Below are 12029 nucleotides of genomic sequence, written 5' to 3'. Positions count from 1 at the left end.
GCATGGTTGGGTGAGAAGCAAGGGTTGTGAAATTATTGACCTCCACCCACTATTCGGTGGCTTGTGTTGGGTAGGTTGCCACCATGCCACCTTCTTCACCTAACTATTTTTAACATGTGAATTTTCAAATGTTTTTCAACTTTAGAAATAAATTTATTATTTTTTATTTTACTTTTAGAACAAATTTCAAATATCTTTTATGAGTTTTTGTAAAATATTAAAATTATTCTCCCGATATTTTTACTTGTTTTTGTACTACCTTACTTATATTTATATATATATTCCGAATAACATAACATAAAAAAAAAAAATTATTTATAAAGTTTAAATATTTTAATTATGAATATTGTTAATGGTAAAATAGATTTTATTTATTTTTAAATAAAAAAATCATAATTCAATATAGTTTATATTTTAAATATTAAAAAATAATATATATATATATATATATATATATATATATATATATATATATATATATATATATATATATATATTTCATATTTTTTATTCATTTTATAAATTAAATATAATTATAAAATATGTTGTAAAATAATATTAATATATGTATTATTTAATATATATATATATATATATATATATATATTATTTTATATATTGAATAAAATAATATAAAATTTTTTATTTGTACCATTTAAATATTTTAATTACGAATATTATTAAATATAAGAAAATTTTTATATTTTCTTAACTAAAAATATTAGAATGTAATATAATTTTTATTTTAATTATTAAAAAGTAATATAAATTTCATTTATTGTTTTATTTATTTTACAAAATAAATATAAATATAACATGATATATTTTATTGAATATTATATCTTAGTATATTATGCATATTGGATTTAATATTTAAATATATCATATCATGTATATTTTTTATAAATGGAATATGATATTTTAAAATGTGTATATTTTATTATATCTTATCTCATTAATCAAATTAAGGATAATGGGAAAAAAAATTTAGTTGAGTAGATATTTCAAAAGATTTTTATTAATAAATTAAATGATAGTAAAAACATAAATTACTTGAAATAGTAAAAAATAAATTGCTTTTTAAGTAAATACATAACAAAGATTAGATTCATAGATTTAAGAATTATTTTTTATTTTTTTAATCAATTAATTACTATTATTATTTGAAAAAAAAAAAGGGGGAAATTAGAATTTAAAAGAGAGTAAGAATTTGCAGCCATTTTCACCGTACACTCCTTCTCAGTTCTCAGTCGCGGCCCCGAATGCCAACCACCGACGCCATGCGCCGCCATCACCGCTCACAATCATTGCCCTATCCATAGTTCCGCTTTTATCTCGCCTTCTTGGGCTCCAGGAACAGTTGTAAGACTTGGGCTGAATTATGGGCTTTAGGGCTTAATTGCATTTTTCATTCGATTTTGGGCCCAAAATTGGGTTGATATGATTTGGTCTTTGGGTTTTGATTTATTGCGATTGGCTTTTGTTTTTATATTGGTTTCAGATATTGCTTTGGGCTCTTTCATTTAATTGTTAAAACGGACCATCGGTTTGATTTACAATTGGTTGTAGGCTTTGGGCCATTTGAATAACCATTTTTTTAGAATTAAATCATTTTTATCATATAAAATGAATTCATTTTTACGAAATTCAAAACCATTTTCTTACAACTTTCTTAAACAAAACTAAAATATTAAAAAAAAAAAAATTATTGCAATTAAAAAAAAATTAACTGTGAAACCTTTTTTATAAATAAAATTGAAGTTTTTTTAAATAAAATTGTAAAAATAATATTTCTAACAAATAAATAAAATTTATAATTTAAATCATTATTTTTTAAAATCATAATTATAAATAAATTATTTAAACAATATTTTTTACACCAATTTCAAAATCTAAAAATGGAAAAAAATAATCAAAAAATTTTAGTTAAAAGTATTAATAAAACATCGTTAATAAATAATATGATTTTGGTAGAGGGTTGGTATTTAAAAAAATATTAAAATAGTATACTTTTCATGACTTGATTTATTTTTCGGTTTTTTTAAAAAAACGAATTCACTTTTTCGAAATCATATTTCGAAAAGAAAAATTCACAAATACAATATAATTGTATCATTCTTACATTTCAACCCTCACGTGCCATAACAGATGTTGGTTAATCAAATATTAAAAGCCAACAAATTAAATTTTAAAACCCTTAATGCCTAATTATTAAACTCTTAAAGCTGAAGTCCAATATTTTTAGAATAATAAAATAATTATAAAAAATAAAAATAAGATGAAAATGAGTGTTGTAAATTTTAAAAATACAATTTTATTTATAAAAATATTAATTTGACCTCCAACAAGTATAAAACATCTCTCTCTCTTTTTCTTCTATTTTTTTTTCCCCCTCGAATTTTCTCGACAAACAAACATAACCTAAATTAGTGACTATGCCAAATAATTCACAAAAGCAATTATTTTAACGCAAGATACGGAAATCAAGGTCTGTACCCCACTGACTGTTTACATGGGCGTATTCCTGCAGATCTAAAGGAAAAATAAAAAATCTCTTAGTGGAGGAGGTTGCACCATGCGTCCCTTGGGTGCACTCTGTCGCAGGATTCTTGATAATTGTACTGCTATTAGAAAAAATAATATTTAAAATACCGTAATTTGGAAAATAATTCCAATTCTACAACACTTTTGAACACGTAGGATGAGATATCAAAACCCATTCCCCCCTTTCCATTTCCCTTCCCGTTTTTCTTCTCTGCATCAAAACTCCTCTGTCCGAAAACCCATTATCCCGCACGCTGATCATGGGGTGGAGATCCTTGCCTCAACACCAATAGGAAGGAAGTGAAGTGCAGATCTGAGAAACCATTGCCTCTGGTGTTTTCTGTAAGTTTTGTGGTTATATTTGGTGGTGTGGTTGTGTTTGGTCATCGAGAAAGTGTGGGAAAGTTGTAAAAAAAATAAAGTTTTTATTTTTTTTACAATGAAACTGAGTAGACTAAAAATAATGGAGAAAGTTTTAATTTTTTTTGTAGTTCGGCTTGTTGTGATTCTGTTTGGTTGCCAAGAAAGTGTGGGAAAGTTGGAAAAAAAAATTCTCAATATTTCCTACCAGTCCAGCCTGCGCATAGGATACAAAATTTGTCCAATTTTTTTTTATAAAAAAACATAAGCTATTTGGTAATATGATCATGATGTGAGGGGAAAGGTTGTGTTTTTCAGCGTGGCTCAAAAATCGTTGATTTAGGGTTTGTGAAATTTAAATCCAATGGCACAAAAGCAAAGAGACCCGATCTAGAAAGCACGGAGCAAAAAAAAAAAAGCATTTTTTTGTTTGTTTTTCTAGGGGGTTTTGCATGGACTTTCTCGGAAATCAAAGGAGGATGAATTTTCCCGGAAAGCGAATGGGGGATGGATTTTCTTGGGAATCAAACGGGATTGCAAAAACTTGGGAATCAAACGGGGGTTGCAACAAAATAAAAAAAAATAATAACCTGATTAGATTAGCACCTGCAATAATTGAAATTCAAATTTAAATTCAAGGAGATTCTTCACTTTTTATTTGTTAAAATAAAAAATAAAAAAAATAAAAAACACTATCTTTTTATTTGTTAAAATTAAAAATAAATAAGAAATATTTTTATTTGTTTCATTGCTCTCAACTGTTGCAAGAAGGTATGTTGATCTTTAATAGGCAATCCACATACCTTAGTTGAAAAAATATATTTATTTCTATACGAATCCTTGATTGTCTTGTTTAATAATTTATTCATTTTTTATCTTTATTTCTATATGAATCATTGGTTGTCCAGTTGAAGGAATAAAGTGGTGTGGGTATCTATGATACGGTTTAGGTTTGAATAAGATTGAATTTGTTTTTATCTGGTTAGATTGATATCCATACAGATATAGTGAAAATTAGACTAAACTCCAAGGTAAACGGAATCAGTTACATGTTTGGATAAATTTTTTATATATTAATAATATTAAAAACACGATGAATAAAATTATGATATATTTTTACTAAATGAAAATTTTTCATTCAATTATAAAATAGTTATAATTAATTTGTTATTTAAAGTGTTTTTTTAATATTGTATTTATATCCTAACTTTTGATATATATTTCTTTAGTGCATATCATTTATCATGGGACAAGTTTGTCCTAGTGGAGCTGGGATACATGTTGAACCTTTTGTTGGGGGTTCGAATCCCCCAACAGTGGCAAAAAAAAAAACAAATTTGATAAGTGTACATTGATTATTAAATGATATAAAATATTATTTGATGATAATAATGTGAAATGTGATTATAACATGCTTAATTTTAAAATATATTTAATATTAAAAAAATTATGATATATTATAAAATAAATTATGATAAATATATAAAATTTTAATATATTAATAATATTAAAAACACTATGAATAAAATTATAATATATTTTTACTAATCAATTAAATGAAAATTTTTCATTTAATTATAAAATAGTTATAATTAATTTTTTATTTAAAGTGTTTTTTTAATATTGTATTTATATTCTAACTTTTTATATATATTTCTTTAGTGCATATTATATGTCATGGGGCAAGTTTGTCCTAGTGGAGTTGGGGATGCATGTTGAACCTTTTGTTGGAGGTTCGAATCCCCCAAGTGGCAAAAAAAAAACTCAATTGTGTATGTACATTTTAATAAAATATTATTTGATGATAATATTGTGAAATGTGATTATAACATGTTTAATTTTAAAATCTATTTAAAAAAATTATGATATATTATAAAATAAATTATGATAAATATATGAAATTTTAATATATTAATAATATTAAAAACACTATGAATAAAATTATGATATATTTTTACTAATCAATTAAATGAAAAATTTTCATTCAATTATAAAATAGTTATAATTAATTTTTTATTTAAAGTGTTTTTTTAATATTGTATTTATATTCTAACTTTTGATATATATTTCTTTAGTGCATATTATATATCATGGGACAAGTTTGCCCTAGTGGAGCTAGGGATGCATGTTGAACCTTTTGTTGGGGGTTCGAATCCCCCCAAGTGGCAAAAAAAAACTCAATTTTGTATGTACATTTTAATAAAAACTATAAATTTGATAAGTGTACATTGATTATATAAAATATTATTTGATAATAATATTGTGAAATATGATTATAACATGTTTAATTTTAAAATCTATTTAAAAAAATTATGATATATTATAAAATAAATGATGATAAATATATAAAATTTTAATATATTAATAATATTAAAAACACTACGAATAAAATTATGATATATTTTTACTAATCAATTAAATGAAAATTTTTCATTCAATTATAAAATAGTTATAATTAATTTTTTATTTAAAGTGTTTTTTGATATTGTATTTATATCCTAACTTTTGATATATATTTCTTTAGTGCATATCATATATCATGGGGTAAATTTGTCCTAGTAGAGTTGGGGATGCATGTTGAATATTTTGTTGGGGGTTCGAATCCCCCCAAATACGCTCCCTTAATTTTCATTTCCTTTTTTTTTTTCCTTCATATTAATTCCACCACCAAATCTAATAAAATCAAAATTAAGTTTTATAAGCCTCTAAGTGATAAAAAAAAAAAAAAAAAAAAAAAAAAAAAAAAAAAAAAACCTTTTATCGAGAAAGGGGGTTATTTCTAAATACAAAAAATCGGCATAAAAGACTATTATTGAAAATAGTGTTGCTGCTTTGAAAAGTTTGAATGGACAAGACTCTAAGTTGAGTTGATGGAAAGAGGAAGAGACACAGTTTATTGCGACTTTTAAGATAAATATTTTTCTCCTCCACACCATCCTTTGACATCGGTCACTTGCAACTCATCAATTGACCAACTTCGTTTATATGATATATTATTATTTTTTCCAGTTTTTCTAATGAAAACATTTCTTTTATAAAATTATAAAAAATTAATTTTATGAAAAATATTTATTATTACATCATTATTTATAATTTTAGAAAATTTTATAAAATAAGGTTGATAAAATTTAGAAAATATTTTTAAAAAATTAAAATCTTTTATAACGTTTTTTTTTTTTTTGATGAAAAATATTTTAAATAGAAAGATTCTCTATCCAAACCATTAACTTGAATATTTCTTCAAACCAAAGAAATGTTTTCATTATAAAAACTTATTAAAAATAATAATAAATCATATAAACGAAGTTGATCAATTGATGAGTTACAAGTGATCGATGTCAAAGGATGGTGTGGAGAAGAAAAATATTTATCTTAAAGTCCCAATAAACTGCGTCTCTTCCTCTTCCGATTAACTCAACTTAGAGTCTTGTCCATTCAAACTTTTCAAAACAGCAACACCATTTTCAATAAAGGTCTTCTATGCCGACTCTCTGTGTTAAGAAATAACCCTCTTTCTCTATAGAATGTCTTTTTTTTTTTTTTTTTTTTATCACTTAGAGGCTTATAAAACTTAGTTTTGATTTTATCAGATTTGGTGGTGGAATTAATATGAAGGAAAAAAAAAATAAGGAAATGAAATTTAAGGGAGCGTGCAAATCATTTAGCAATTCATTTTAGTTGATCTCGATGATAAACTTTAATGCCTAGATTATATCAAAAGGACTCTCTTCTTCATATGAGATGTGTTATTTCCCATAATGGTATGTCCATTTTACTATAGTCCACCACCTCATTAGCAGCCAATATCATCCATTACTCGATCAGGAGGTGTATAGACTAGAGGGCAAGGGGCTCATACGAGAGGGACTAGGCATACATTTGTTCTTAGAGATGCACCATCGACTAACATTAGTCTGCCACCTGTTCAGGAGACTCCTATTACACCTATGGAAGTGCCATCCACCCCACCTGTAGTACCACTTGTTGCATCATCACCACCATCAATAGAGGGTACATTGGTTAATGAGGAGTTAATTCATATAGCAAATGATGATCAGCAAGGACAAAAGACTAATCTTGGTCGAGGACATGGTAGGAGACGTGGTCCTGGAGCTCATGGAGTGTTACATGTTAGCCCCATAGAGTCAATAGTGGAGCATGCACATCATAAACGTCCACTACAAAAGAGGAAGGCTTCTTCGTGCGGTACACATTGAGGATGTTACTACATATGACTTGTATTTTGAATACTATTAGTATTTTGCATATCATTATTTTGGACAAATACTTAAGATGTATGTTTTTACTTGTTATATTTTGGATTAACTAATTTTTTATTTACGTAAGTTCTATAGTATTCTATCTATTTTGGACTTATTTTACATAAAATAGTATTGTTATTATTTTGGAAAGGTGTTGATTTTGACATTTGGTTTACTTGTTTTCACTGGTTTTGGATTGAATGTCAAAATATTGATTATAATGTATACAGGTGATAAACTTTAAACATTTGGTTGTATAATAGGTAATACTAATTAAGAGATATAATTTTTTTTTCTTTTGTGGAAGGTGTCTCTTCAGCATAAATTCAAAATTTTCTACTGTGTATGAAAATTGTGGGAAGTGTCTCTTGAAGAGACACCTTTAGTATAATTTTATTTTTTGGGAATTGTAGAATGTCCCTTTTCAAAATTCGAAATTTTCACTGAAAAATTGTGGAAAGTGTCTTTTCAAGAGACACTTTTAGTATAAACCCAATTTTTTAAAAATTATGAAAGGCGTCCGAATATAATTCCATTTTTTTGTAATTATGGAAGGTGTCTCTTCAAGAGACACCTTCAGCATAAATTCAAAAATTTCCACTGTTTGAATGGAAATTGTGGAAAGTGTCTTTTGAACAAGCACTTTCAGTATAAACCCAATATTTTTAAAATTGTGGAAGGTATCAAGAGACACATTTTACAATTCCCAAAAAATGGAATTATATTGAAGGTGTCTCTTGAAGAGACACCTTCCATTATTTTAAAAAAATTGGGTTTATACTGAAAGTGTCTCTTGAAGAGACACTTTCCACAATTTTCATACATTAAAGAGAAACATTTTTAGCTTTAAAATCATTTTCACAAATAAAATACATATTGGGTTTTGTGGAATTGTGTAAAGTGTCTTTCCAAGAGACACATTTAGTATAAATCTAATTTTTGGAATTCTAGAAGATGTCTCTTCAAGAGACACATTTGACACCTTTGGTATAAATTAAAATTTTTAGGAATTGTAGAAGGTGTCTCTTTAAGAGACATCTTTAGCTTTAAAATCAAATTCATAAGACATTCAAATTTGTCAAATTGTGGAAAGTGTCTCTTTAAGAGACACCTTTAATGCATATTGGATTTTTTGCCTCGTGGAAAGTGTCTCTGCAAGAGACACTTTTAATGTATATTGGATTTTTTGCCGCGTGAAAAGTGTTTTTTCAAGAGACACCTTTAACTTAAATTCAATTCTTTTATGACTTTGAAAATTGTGAAATGTGTCTCTTCAAAAGATACCTTCCACGTGGCCAAAACTGCCATTTTTTAATATTTTCAATATTAATTATATTTTTTTAACTTAAATCTATCAATATTTTCAAAACTACCATTTTTTAATTATATTTTTTTAAAATTGCCGCAAAAGTTAAAAAAGCCCCTTGCGGCATGCCCTCTTTCAACTTACCCAAATAAATAAAATAAAAAATTTTAAAAACACATAGCAGAAATTGACCATTCCACAAGCCATAGGCCCGTAACAGAACTTTGCCTGGTTATAAAATATTAATTTATATATATATTAGTTATTTAAATTCTAATGATATTGTGGAGTTTAAGGTCAAAATAGTCTTTTTCAAGAAAAAATAACCGAAGTACATATCCTTCCAAAATATTTACCAATCTAATCTTCATCATCACATGCTTATTCTCATGACCTTTTTTTTTTAGTATATTAAGCCATAATTGGTAATTATGATAGTTATTAAAACAGAAACTCAATATTGTATCTATTTTGAAAAGAATTCATAATGAGAAATCATAATTTTTTTTCTCTTTTTGATTTTATTTTGGATTTAGGAAGGTTGAAATATATGAATATTTTACTGAAAAATCGTGGAAAGATTAGTTATGGCCTTTTTTATTTATTTATGAAATATCAATGATTAATTAGTTCAGTGTGTGGAGTGTAAACTTGATTACCCATCGAACCATTTTTTAAAGGTGAGGTGCAACCCCATATTTGCTTTGTGTTAAAGTTGATCCAACGGTAATATTGAAGATATAGGGTTGAATTGGTAACGGATTTAAAAATAATTTTCTATTTTTTAAAATAAAAAATAAAAAGTTATATTTGATAATGAAAAAATAGAAAAATAATTTTATGTTTTTAAAAATAAAAAATATCGATATTTTCAAAAAATATATTTTAGTTATTTTTAATTATTTTTTGAAAGTTACTTTAAAAAATAATTATATAGATATGGAGAATAATTAAAAGTAAATTATTACATATAAAAGTTTTTTAAAAATATAAAAAAATTCAAATAAAATTTTATTTTATAAAATATGTTTTCAAACACTCTTTTCAAAAACACTTGCCCGTGAGAAGACTTCCCATTTATACACATAAAGGAACCCTTGCGAATGACTAGGTTTTGTCAAATTTCAATTTAAATATGATCCCTTAATCTGAAAGGATTTCTAGTGATTATATTGCCTACCAACAACTAATTTCACGTCAAATTTTTCCATAAATACCTCATTGTTACTCAATTTCATCAACAATTTAATTGAAAGCTTAAGTGATTTATAGTTTTCCACGGATGATATTGATAAAATCAAATATTTATTATGAAATTGAGTGCACACTTTGAAAAGTCATATCTTTTGTATGCACATATAATATTATTAGCAAATGTTATAAATTATGTCATATAATATTGATTTATTCAATAAAATAACTCTAATACACCTATCTTTTATTATTTTTGGGAATTTTTTTTATTGAGGGAAATAATAAAAGAGGAAAAAAGAGGACATACAATGATAAGATATAGAGAATCCACTTCACTCAGGCAAAGACAAGATGCATAATGAAAAAAAGGTTATAATTATTTACCTTTTAACTTCGGCATATATTTATTATTCTTTAAAGTATATTCTTGTATATATTTCTAGAAAGAAATAATAAAACAAGTCACTTCCATTGTCAAATTATCAATTCTTCATGATATTAGAGTTAGGGCAGAAGGCTCAAGCTAAAGCTTTCTCCAAAAGTAATTGAATGCCATAAAAGGTTCAATTATTTTGCAGACCATGTCTTATTCTTCTTAAAAAAAAAAAAACAAACTACTTTTATCAATGTTCTTTCTAGTTTGATTTCAATTGAACTAAACACAACAAATTTCATATTGTGACAAAATCAAATCATTCTCTTAATTTGTAGCATCAATGTTCTCCAACATTTCTTAAGTGTTTATTGAGAGAGAGAAAAAAAAATCATCCTCTTAGTTCGTGGCATCCGTGTCCTCAAAGTAGAGAAAAATTAAGGATGACGAAAGAAACAATAATAGATATGTCACTTCATGAGTTATTAGAATCTAAAGATGTTTTTACTTTTTATTAAGGAACATGATATGTATATAAAGTCCAAATGCAACAAGCTTAAATTTTTAGGAAAATTTATAATTCAATATAGTATCAAAGCTTGATTTGGTGGAAAGTCTTGGATTTAACCCTATAATTTGCATTTCCAAAATTCTCTCATTATGAAAAAAGGTTTAAGATTTTAAGAAAACTATTATATCTCTTCACATAGGAACATGAGGCCATACATGAGGAAAAAAGTATTAAAGAGCATAATTATACATATAATCAAAAGTTAATTTTAGATTAAGACAACATTTGTCAATTCCCTCGTGGCTTATGATAAAAGGTATGAATTCTTTTCACCTTCCTATTCTTTTAGCCAAATTATAGTAGTTTTTCAAAGACAAAAGCAATTACTCAATTGCTGAATTATCAAACCCTTCATTTTTCTCAATATTTTTGCTCTAAATTTTCATATCATATATTCTTGATTTCCATCAAATTCAACCATCAATGTTCCCGTGAAAATTGATACTATCGATCCTGGGTACCACATGATCAAAGAACCCAAAAAAACAATAGAAAGCGACATAAACAGCAAATCCATCACTTCATGCATCAAGCAAGTAAAATACTTGTAAGAAACGCTGATGGTATTGTCAATCCGATCTCTCCGACCAGCAAGCACTCAAATGATAACGAGAATGAAAGAAAAAAAATCTAAGCAGAGATTTCTTACTCTTTTAAACCATATAATGAAGGGAGAAGGTCGGCCCAGCATTACAGTAGAGAGCGAGCAGCATTTCGGACGCCCACAGCGTGGCACCAACATCCCTTTCCTTCTACTGGTTACACGCTATGTGCGTCTGAAACTTCCCACTCAGATTTTAATCACAAGCCCCAACCGTGGGTAGAAGTAGAGCTACTGAAACTAAGAACTATAGATCAATCATCAATCTATGTGGAGTATGCAATATATGTAGAGTCATAAAGAGAAAGCAATCAGGTGTATTTTTTGGCAATATAGAAAATAGTGAACATTGGGATGCGGAAAAAGTGAGGTTGAAGGGATAACAGAGTGGGCACACGCTGAGTGACAAAAGAGTTAACAAGTGTGCGCCTATTGGAGTGTCGGAGTGCAGTGCACCGACGAAGCAGATGGGGCAGCGCCAAATGCTTAGCGTTTGGGCGGTGCTGTTTGTTATGGCTGCTATTTATTTATCTATTTTTGTGTATAAATACGTGCCAGGTGGCTATTCTGCTGAAGCTGCTGCGTGGGGAAGAAACTCAACACATATCTTCACATGACATCTGTAAGCGTGTGTCAGTGAGAGCCACTCAAGCGGTAAAAAAGACTCCTCTGCAAAAACTGGTAAAAATAAATTTACTAATATATAGAGAGAGAGTTGCACCAAGATTGAATGAAGTGATCTAATGGAGAACGAACTGGTGAGAAAGAGTTGGAGATAATGTAAAGCATTTCAACACAAGGAGGTAAAATTCGTCTTC

The sequence above is a fragment of the Vitis riparia genome, chromosome 1 (genome assembly GCF_004353265.1).
Source record: "Vitis riparia cultivar Riparia Gloire de Montpellier isolate 1030 chromosome 1, EGFV_Vit.rip_1.0, whole genome shotgun sequence".
Lineage (NCBI taxonomy): Eukaryota > Viridiplantae > Streptophyta > Magnoliopsida > Vitales > Vitaceae > Vitis > Vitis riparia.
The sequence above is the reverse complement of the archived record's forward strand: the minus strand, read 5'-3'. Positions refer to the sequence as shown.